This window comes from Pocillopora damicornis, chromosome 6 (assembly GCF_964200805.1).
Source record: "Pocillopora damicornis chromosome 6, jaPocDami1.2, whole genome shotgun sequence".
NCBI lineage: Eukaryota > Metazoa > Cnidaria > Anthozoa > Scleractinia > Pocilloporidae > Pocillopora > Pocillopora damicornis.
The window spans coordinates 15670541-15681701 of NC_142675.1; the positions used below are offsets into that span (position 1 = coordinate 15670541).

At 36.2% G+C, this 11161-nt stretch overlaps 1 pseudogene across 1 annotated transcript in view; it reads right to left on the reverse strand.

Moving 5' to 3' along the window:
• Positions 1-11161, reverse strand: part of LOC149044175 (uncharacterized) — a 123328-nt pseudogene that overhangs the window by 39671 nt on the left and 72496 nt on the right. The window lies entirely within an intron of this gene.

Here is an 11161-nt window from a genome sequence, read left to right on the forward strand (position 1 = left end):
TTCACTGTGTGTTTGATTTGAACTTGTTTGAGACAGAGTTGATAAAGTTGAGACATAATGCATTTCACCTATGTGTCCTAGATACACAGACATTGGATGGTTTATCATATTTGATGGTTCAACTGAGGTCATCTCTGAAAACTTTTTAATTGGATTCTATGATGCGAGTCCTTAAATTCATTGCATCAGCCACTGCTTGCATATCAATATGATGAGCCCATGTTCCTTTCATAAACATATTGGATAACGTATTCCAACCATGACGTTTCTACATCACTTTCTACAGCATTAAACCGTTCAGGATTATCTCTTAAATATTGAATGCCTCTAAATTTAATTTCCAAAACAGCAGTCTCCTCCTCCACCAACATCTAGTGTCCTTAAACCATGTTAAAGCAGTCTATAGTTAAACAGGGCATTAGATCTGTCCCTGGTTATAATTCCAACTGAAGTGCTACGATTTGTCTCAGGACCTGGGTTTAATTTATTATCTCCAGACAGTAAAATACTTTTTTGCAATATCATATGCAGTAGTTGATACACAATTGAAATAATTACAATTGAAATAATTACTGTAAAAGTCAACTTGTCTCCTACTATATCTGATACTTCACTGTTATAATTTGTTGCAATGCTATGTAAAAGAGATGAAATAAGAACTGACTTTCTGGACATATTTTTGTGTTTCCTTCGTAATTTTCTGCATTTCAATGACTTAATAATTTTTCTTACTGATATTCTAGATGGCTCTCTATCTCTAATCCTTTATTTTACTTGTGAACGTAGCTGAAAATATCTACTTCTTTGTGTACACTTAAGAGTCATAATTTACTGTAATTACTTCATTTGCATATGCATTATCACTGCATGTATCAGCTTCAGGACCAGGCACAACTCTCAGGGATGTTATCATCAATTTTTATATCAATTGTCTCATTTCTGGGACTATCTGCCTCCCGAAGGAGGTCTCTTGTCCCATTACTGGGATTACTTGTCTCCCAAAGGAGGTCTTTTGTCCCATTACTGGGATTATTTGTCTCCCGAAGGAGGTCTTTCGTCTCATTGCTGGGATTATTTGTCTCCCAAAGGAGGTCTTTTGTCTCATTGCTAGGATTATTTGTCTCCCGAAGGAGGTCTTTCGTCTCATTGCTGCGATTATTTGTCTCCCAAAGGAGGTCTTTTGTTTCATTGCTAGGATTATTTGTCTCTCGAAGGTTGTTTGTTTGTCCCATTTCCCGGACTGTTGTTTCCTGAAAGAAGCTTTTTGTCCCATTGCTAGGATTATTTTTCTCCCGAAGGAAGCTTTTTTTGTTCCATTGCTGGGATTATTTGTCTTCCGAGGGAAGGTTTATTTGTCCCATTTCTGGGATTATTTTTTCCCGAAGGAGGTTTTTTTTGTTCCATTGCTGGGATTATTTGTCTTCCGAAGGAAGGTTTATTTGTCCCATTTCTGGGATTATTTTTTCCCGAAGGAGGTTTTTTTTGTTCCATTTCTGGGATTATTTTGCTCCCGAAGGATGGTTTCTTGTCCCATTGCTGGGATTATTTGTCTCTCGAAGGAGGGTTTTTTGTCCCTTTCCCCGAGGAGGTTTTTGTTTTATAACTAGGACTCTTTGTCTCCCAAAGGAGGTTTTTTTTGTCCCATTGCAGGGATTTTTTGTCTTCCGAAGGATGATTTTTTGCTCCACTGCTGGGATTGTTTGTCTCCAAAAGAAGATATTTTGCCCATTGCCTTTTATCTCCCGAAGGAGGTTGTTTTTCTAAAAGAACAATTATTTAAGTCTTTAAAACGTTCAAGAAACGTCAAGCATTGGACTTGGAGCCACTGAGTTGCGTATAAATCCATTCCACAACGGTTGCAAATCAAGCACTCTGGAATAGTGTCTACGGTTGCCACGGTACTGGTAGACACAAAAACGAAAGCAGTTAGTTATAATGCTGCAACGAAATCTCTTCGATGTTCAGTAACTCCAAAAGTGGTTTGTAAGTGAAAACTTGAATGGTGGCTTGATATGTAACTCTTTTATCAACTGTTTTAAGCGAAGTAGAAGCTAATTTTAGTTAAAAGTGATAATAGCACGAAATAAGAGTATTTCAAGGACCCTGTTTAATGTTGCAAAGTACTTAAACATTCTCCTTAAAAAAAAAGGAAAAGTTCAGTTGATAGAAATGTAAATGGAAAGCTAAAACAAAATAAAAGGTTTGACTGGTCAATGCTATAAGAACAAACCTTACTTTGTGGTATCATTAAAGAAAATACAATGCCAGAGTGATTATCATAGTTACAACATCCAGATTTTGATTGAAAAACACTCTGTTTTCCAGGAAGAATTTGGAAGTTTTTACAAGCTTGGGTAAGAGAAAGAAAGGTCTGATATTACAATACGAAAAGACAAGACAATCATCTAAAAAATTGGTAAATAAAAACAGGTACATAGAGAGATAGTTTTTAAAAGTCACATCCTAGCCCGTTGGCTAAATTACGTCATTACATACACTAATAAAAAATATAATCATGTATAAAAATATACCAGTGATATGTATATAGTAGCCTTGTAGACTAAAAAGTCACAAAATGTAATAAAAAAAGTCCACGAGCAAGAAAACTACACAGGGAGTTTTCAGTAATCACAAGTTAAAAATGCAAGGCAGCAGGCTAAACACTCTGGCTTTCATTACGTTCTTTGCAACACAAGCTGACAATAAATGCACACTCTTGGTTCAGATTGACCCTTGATAAATCAAAGCAACAGCCTTTTGTGGAGCTCGCGTAATGGTAACTAACGTAATGATAATGAATTTAACGCCAGGTTACTACGATGTTTTTTACGATGGCGCCATTCAAAGTCAAATCTCCGAAAAGTTTGTTTGCCCTTTGGCATCTCAAAACGCAATTAGTTACAATTGTTCAATGTACGATTTTCATTGGTGAAGATATATACCAACTACTGAACTCTATTTCTGTTCGTTCAGGACCGAGGTTTTCCTCGCGGATGGCCCACAACGAGGTTCCCTAAATTAATAAAAATACGAATCGAGAAAACGAGGTTATCAAATCTCTGGGTTCAAACAGAGAGCGATGGTTTCTGTTCGAAAAATTGAAATTCTAATTTAGAGGCATGAGCAGTCCAATGAGGCTCGTTAATTTCCCAATCGTAGTGCCAGTGCTAAATCACAGTTAAAAGAAAATGAAAATATGGATTAGGAAATACGTATACTTCCTTTGTAAATAAATGTGTGCGACTAATAATCCCTAAGCAATTACGTAACCCTCAAGATTCTGCCTAAAATCTTCGAATAAAGTCCTATTTCTGTAAATTAAAGGAAGTTCCTCTCGAATTGTATCGATGTAATCTCTCCAGTTTGTGTTTTCGTTCTTTGAAGACCTCGGGTATGGGCGATGTTTTGGATTTCCCGCAGTACATGCATTAATATCTAAGACAAACTGAATGTGAATATTTGCTCTCCATGCACTAAGAAAAGCAGGATTGTAATTGTTTATCCTCAATTCATGTGGATTTCTTTTCAACAACGCAGTAACTGCATTAAATGATGAGCTTATAGCTAGCGAGTAGTTTTCTTTTGCGAGACTGAGCTCAAACAGTTACTGATCAAAGAATATACCTCCGCCTTCTTTCATATCATTTAGATGCTTTTGGATTTATTTTACTTGCATCTTGGTGTCATTTTATTTTACTTAGAGGAATATCAGTATTTAGAGGATACAAAATTTGTCTGTTTCAGGGGAGGCTGCGGATAAGTGAATCAACCATCACTTTTGGTATTCTTCCGACAACTATGAGAATATCTGTGTACTTGTCTATTGACTAGTTTAAGTGGTTCATGGTTGTCTGTTGGTTTTTGACAACTAATTATATTATCCATATATGATGTCACATTCGCATCACTGTCGATAGAAAACTGTGATGTATTCTCAAGCCATATCAACATTTGAATATGAGGTGAACCTCTTGGCTGGTATTTAACTACCTAATTCTAAAAATACGAATCGAGAAAACGAGGTTATCAAATCTCTGGGTTTAAACAGAGAGCGATGATTTTTGTTCGAAAAACTGAAATTCTAATTTAGAGGTATGAGCAGTCCAATGAGGCTTGTTAAATTCCCCAATTGTAGTGCCAGTGCTAAATCACAGTTAAAAGAAAATAAAAATATGGATTAGGAAATACGTATACTTCCTTTGTAAATAAATATGTGCGACTAATAATCCCTAAGCAATTACGTAACCCTCAAGATTCTGCCTAAAATCTTCGAATAAAGTCCTATTTCTGTAAATTAAAGGAAGTTCCTCTCGAATTGTATCGATGTAATCTCTCCAGTTTGTGTTTTCGTTCTTTGAAGACCTCGGGTATGGGCGATGTTTTGGATTTCCCGCAGTACATGCATAAATATCTAAGACAAACTGAATGTGAATATTTGCTCTCCATGCACTAAGACAAGCAGGATTGTAATTGTTTATCCTCAATTCATGTGGATAGAAAACTGTGATGTATTCTCAAGCCATACCAACATTTGAATATGACGTGAACCTCTTGGCTGGTATTCAACTACCTAAAACAAACCAGAAATCTTCCCTAAAGGTGCAGTATCACCTAAGAGAAACTACGAGGAATTGACTAATTTTATGGTCAAAATGTCTGGCACAAGTTACAGGATCACTTTGAATTAATCTACATTTTTCTTCCCAGTTTAAACTCTCTAGTTCGTTATCAGTATATTTTTGCTGATCAACAATTTGACCAAGTATTCTAAGAAGGTGTATCCATTGTATTTCTGCTGATGAGAAACTACAAAATGAGGAAGCTGGACCTTACTGTCTTCATTGCAAAAAGGTATCTTTAAGCTTTCCCAAAATATGGAGGTGAACCTCTTAAAGCTCTCAAAAATTTAAATCCTTCATCATAAAAGATTAAGCTATCAAATGTTCTTTGTTGTTTTAAGTTTCCTGCATTTCAGATCCTGCTATTTCCATTACATTTTCTGAGTGCAGTTTGTGACTGGCCTAAAAGGAATTTCATTTGTAACGTTTTTGTTTTGCAGAATATGTTCTCAACACACATGGCTGCTCTTCTATTTGACCCTCTAAGTTCAGATTTACAGATTTCACTGTAGTGGAGTTCAACCATATGCTCCTTATTTTCTGGTCATCTCTGGCCAAGAAGCATTCCAGAATATGCTTATTCTTCAGAATATTTGTATCTGAATACACTCAATGGCCTATCACCTTAAGCTGGTGCAAGATTGAGAATATTTTGACGTTCAGTGGCTTCTCAAAAGTCGGTTGATGTTAGTAGAGCATCGGTAAAACCTGCCGAATTTCTACGTCATCTTCACTCCATTCATCTTCACCATCTATTTCTTGTGAAGCTTCATTAATATTGTTGCTATTTATATCAGCTGTTACTGATTGTTGATCACATGTATTGTCACTCTCATTTTCAAGTTGTAAAATTTCTTCATTATAATTAATAATCCAATCTTGGTTCAATACAATACCTTCATCTTTATAAAGACTTATACTACTAATGAGCCATAATGCCGCCTCAACAACCCTATGAGGTCTTACATTAAATGACGTTACAGAAGTCTTGTACCATGACTTTCTTTTTAAATTCACTTTTATTGTACCAGTCTCACCAGGTAACCGTGGTAACACACTGACTGTATTAATAACATCTGCTAGAACATTTACAATATTACCATAGATTTTGAGTTGCTTTACTCCAGGGGCTTGCATTAATTTTTTTAATGCAATTCTTAGTGCTAGCAATCTACATTCTAATTCATTGAGATAAAAAGAATGTTGATTTTTATTGGAATACCAAACCATTAATAACAGGGTTACACTGTATTAGTTTATCAATACAAACTACACTATGATAATACTATGACTGATCACAACAGGTACAGATGAACAGTGGACCTTGAAATGCTACTTCATGAAATCCAAGATTGAATATTATTTTTGCGCTTTGCTGTATAACTTTTCATGTAGGCATTATTTTTAGCCTTTTCTTATTCAGATGCTTTGGATGCTCTGTGATTCTTCTTGTATATTCTATGCTTTTCTTTCTCCTCTGCTGCTTTAGCTGCTCTAGATTGCCTCATATAATGGGCTTTTTTCTTTTTTCCTGTTTGCTGTTGCTTGTTGTATCCTTTTGTGTCTTTTGCTTCTTTCTAAATTCTTTCACATAGGCATTACGCATCCTTTTTCACTCATTTTCACTTGATTATTAAGCATTGTTATGAAACGTTTCACTGTGCGTTTGACAGAGGTGATAAAGTTGAGACATAGACATTGGATGGTTTATCATAATTTTCATTAGATTCTATGATGCAAATCCTTAAATTCATTGCATCAGCCACTGGTCTCTTGTCCCATTACTGAGATTATTTGTCCCCCAAAGGAGGTCTTTTGTCCCATTGCTGGGATTATTTGTCTCCCGAAGGAGTTTTTTTGTCCTATTTCCCGGACTGTTTGTCTCCTGGACTCTTTGTCTCCCGAAAGAGGCTTTCTGTCCCATTTCTGGGATTATTTGTCTCCTGAAGGACGTTTTTTGTCCCATTGCTGGGATTATTTGCTTCCCGAAAGAGGCTTTCTGTCCCATTTCTGGGATTATTTGTCTCCTGAAGGAGGATTTTTGTCCCATAGCAAGTATTACTTCTCCCGAAAAAGGTTTTCTGGCTTATTGCTGGGATTATTTGTTCCGATGGAGGTTTTTTGTCCCATTGCTAGGATTATTTGTCTCTCGAAGGTTGTTTGTTTGTCACATTTCCTAGACTTTTTGTCTCCTGAAAGAGCCTTTTTGTCCCATTGCTGGGATTATTTTTCTCCCGAAGGAAGTTTTTTTGTCCCATTGCTGGGATTATTTGTCTTCCCAACTGCTGGGGTTGTTGTCTCTAAAAGAAGGTATTTTGCCCATTGCTGGGATTACTTGTCTCCTGAAGGAGGTTTTTTGTCCCAGTGCAGGGATTTTTTGTTTCCAAAAGAGGGTATTTTGCCCACTGCTTTTTATCTCCCGAAGGAGATTTGTTTTTCTAAAAGAACAATTATTTAAGTCTTTGAAACGTTCACGAAACGTCAACTACTACTTACTACCACTAAGTTGCGTATAAATCCATTCCACAACGGCCGCAAATCAAACACTTTGGGATAGTGTCTACGGTTGCCACGCAACCAGTAGACACAAAAACGACAGCAGTTATTTATAGTGCTGCAACGAAATCTCTTCGATGTTCAGTAACTCCAAAAGTGGTTTGTTAGTGAAAACTTGAATGGCGGCCCTGTTTAATGTTGCAAAGTACTTAAACATTCTCCTTAAGAAAATCCTATAAACATAATTACCTTAAAAAAAGGAAAAGTTCAGTTGATGGAAATGTAAATGGAAAGCTAAAACAAAATAAAAGGTTTGAGTGGTCAATGCTATAAAAGTAAACCTTACTTCGTTATATTATTAAAGAAAATACAGTGACAGAGTGATTATCATAGTTACAACGTCCAGATTTTGTTTGAGAAACATTCATTTTTCAGAAAGAGAATAAAAGGTCTGATATGACAATATGAAAAGAAATGGCAATTTACCAAAAGAAAGGTAAATAAAAACAGATACATGGAGAGATAGTTGGTAAAAGTCACATCCTTGCCCGTTGGCTAAATTACGTCATTAAATACACTAAAAATATATATATATAATCATGTATAAAAATATACCAGTGATATATATAGTAGCCTTGTGGATTAAAAAGCCACAAAATATCATAGCAAAGTCGACGAGCAAGAAAACTACACAGGGAGTTTTCAGTAATCACAAGTTAAAAAAGCAAGGCAGCAAGCTAAACATTCTTTGGCTTTCATTACGTTCTTTGCAACACAAGCTGACACTCAAAAAATAAATGTACACTCTTGGTTCACAACTGTACATAACAATTCGATTAAATAACAACCTAATAGTTAACTTGGATTGTTGAGCAAAATCAGTGATCAGATTTACCCCTGATAAATCAAAGCAGCCGCCTTTTGTGGAGCTCACATGATGGTTATGAATTTAAAGCCATGTTACTACGATTTTTTTACGATGGCGCCACTCAAATTCAAATCTCTGAAAAGTTTGTTTGCCCTTTGGCATCTCAAAACGTAATTGGTCACAATAGGTCAATGTACGATTTTCATTAGTGAAGATATAAACCAACTACTGACCTCTATTTCTGTTTGTTAAGGACCGAGTTTTCCCTCTTGGATGGCCCACAGAGAGGTTCCCTAAATTAATAAAAACACGAATCGACAAAACGAGGTTATCAAATCTCTGGGTTCAAACAGAGAGCAATGGTTTCTGTCTGAAAAACTGAAATTCTAATTTAGAGGCCTAAGCAGTCCAATGAGGTACGTTAAATACCCCAATCATAGCACCAGTGCTAAATCATAGATAGAAGAAATTAAAATTTGAATCAGGAAATACTTCCTTTGTAAATAACTGTGTGCGACTATTAAACCCTAAGCAATAACGTAACACTCAAGATTCTGCCTAAAATCTCCGACTAAAGTCTTATTTCTTTAAATTGAAGGACTTCAACGCTTTCCAAACTATTTTGTGTTTTCCAAAATAGCGTTTTCCGCCAAAAATGTCTTATTTAGGAGTAAATTTAGAGTCAATTCCGTTAAAATACGTCGAATAACACCTTTTTTTTTATAGACCTTAGGAAGGGCAACCTAAAAGTGGCACTATCCAGGCAGAAAGCACGGAATTGTCTCATAAATGATAATACCAGAAATACTTTGATTTTCATGGAGAAAGGAAAAGAGTCGTTTCAAAAGGGCAAAACTTTGTTTAATTTAACGAACAGTTAATTGTCAAAGCATTTTACCCATACAAATATTCTATTTTCCACTGCACGGTTTGTTAAACACGGTGAAAGTGCTCAAAATTCTTTGAACGTTTAATATATGAACAATGCACGGTGTAACGTCAAGTGATGCAGAAATTCTACACGATTTAACGTCGTGTTGCAGAAATTCTGCAAGATGTAACGTCAAATGCTGCAGAAATTCTGCATGATGTACCGTCAAGTGTTGCAGAAATTCTGCACGATCTAACGTCAAGTGCTGCAGAAATTCTGCACGGTTTAACGTCAAGTGTTGCAACACAAGCTGACACTGAAAAAAAATTAATGTACACTCTTGGTTCACAACTGTTCATAACAATTCGATTTAATAACAACCTAAGAGTTAACTTGAATTGTTGAGCAAAATCAGTGATCAGATTTACCCCTAATAAATCAAAGCAGCAGCCTTTTGTGGAGCTCGCATGATGGTTGTGAATTTAAAGCCAGGTTACTACCATGTTTTTACGATGGCGCCACTCAAAGTCAAATCTCTGAAAAGTTTGTTTGTCCTTCAGCATCTCAAAACGCAGTTGGTCACAATAGGTCAAATGTACTATTTTCATTGGTGAAGATATATACCAAGTACTGACCTCTATTTCTGTTTGTTCAGGACCGAGTTTTTCCCTCTCGGATGGCCCACAAAGAGGTTCCCTAAATTAATAAAAACAAGAATCAACAAAACGAGGTTATCAAATCTCTGGGTTCAAACAGAGAGCGATGGTTTCTGTCTGAAAAACTTAAATTCTACACATTTTACCCATACAAGTATTTCATTTTCCACTGCATGGTTTGTTAAACATGATGAAAGTGCCCAATATTCTCTGAACGTTTAATATAAGAACAATGCACAGCGTAACGTCGAGTGCTGCAGAAATTCTGCACGATGTACCGTCAAGTGTTGCAGAAATTCTGCACGATCTAACGCCAAGTGCTGCAGAAATTCTGCACGATTTAACGTCAAGTGTTGCAACACAAGCTGACATTGAAAAAATAAATGTACACTCTTGGTTCACAACTGTTCATAACAATTCGATTTAATAACAACTTAAGAGTTAACTTGGATTGTTGAGCAAAATCAGTGATCAGATTTACCCCTGATAAATCAAAGCAGTAGCCTTTTGTGGAGCTCGCATGATGGTTGTGAATTTAAAGCCAGGTTACTACCATGTTTTTACGATGGCACCACTCAAAGTCAAATCTCTGAAAAGTTTGTTTGCCCTTCAGCATCTCAAAACGCAGTTGGTCACAATAGGTCAAATGTACTATTTTCATTGGTGAAGATATATACCAAGTACTGACCTCTATTTCTGTTTGTTCAGGACCTAGTTTTCCCTCTCAGATGGCCCACAAAGAGGTTCCCTAAATTAATAAAAACACGAAACGACAAAACGAGGTTATCAAATCTCTAGGTTCAAACAGAGAGCAATGGTTTCTGTCTGAAAAACTGAAATTCTAATTTAGAGGCCTAAGCAGTCCAATGAGGCACTTTAAATTCCCCAATCATAGTGCCAGTGCTAAATCACAGATTGAAGTAAATAAAAATATGGATCAGGAAATACTTCCTTTGTAAATAACTGTGTGCAACTATTAAACCCTAAGGAATTACGTAACACTCAAGATTCTGCCTAAAATCTCCGACTGAAGTCTTATTTCTGTAAATTGAAGGACTTCAACGCTTTCCAAACTATTTTGTGTTTTCCAAAATAGCGTTTTCCGCCAAAAATGTCTTATTTAGGAGTAAATTTAGAGTCAGTTCCGAAAAAATACGTCGAATAACACCTTTTTTTTATAGACCTAGAGGAAGGGCGACCTCAAAGTGGCACTATCTAGGCAGAAAGCACGGAATTGTCTCATAAATGATAGTACCAGAAATACTTCGATTTTCACGGAGAAAGAAAAAGAGTCGTTTCAAAAGGACAAAACTTTGTTTAATTCAACGGACAGTTAAATGTCAAAGCATTTTACCCATACAAATATTCCATTTTCCACTGCACGGTTTGTTAAACATGGTGAAAGTGCTCAAAATTCTTTGAACGTTTAATATATGAACAATGCACGTTGTAACGTCAAGTGATGCAGAAATTCTGCCCGATTTATCGTCGTGTTGCGGAAATGCTGCACGATGTAACGTCAAGTGCTGCAGAAATTCTGCACGATGTAACGTCAAGTGCTGCAGAAATTCTGCACGATTTAACGTCAAGTGTTGCAACACAAGCTGACACTGAAAAAAATTAATGTACACTCTTAGTTCACAACTGTTCA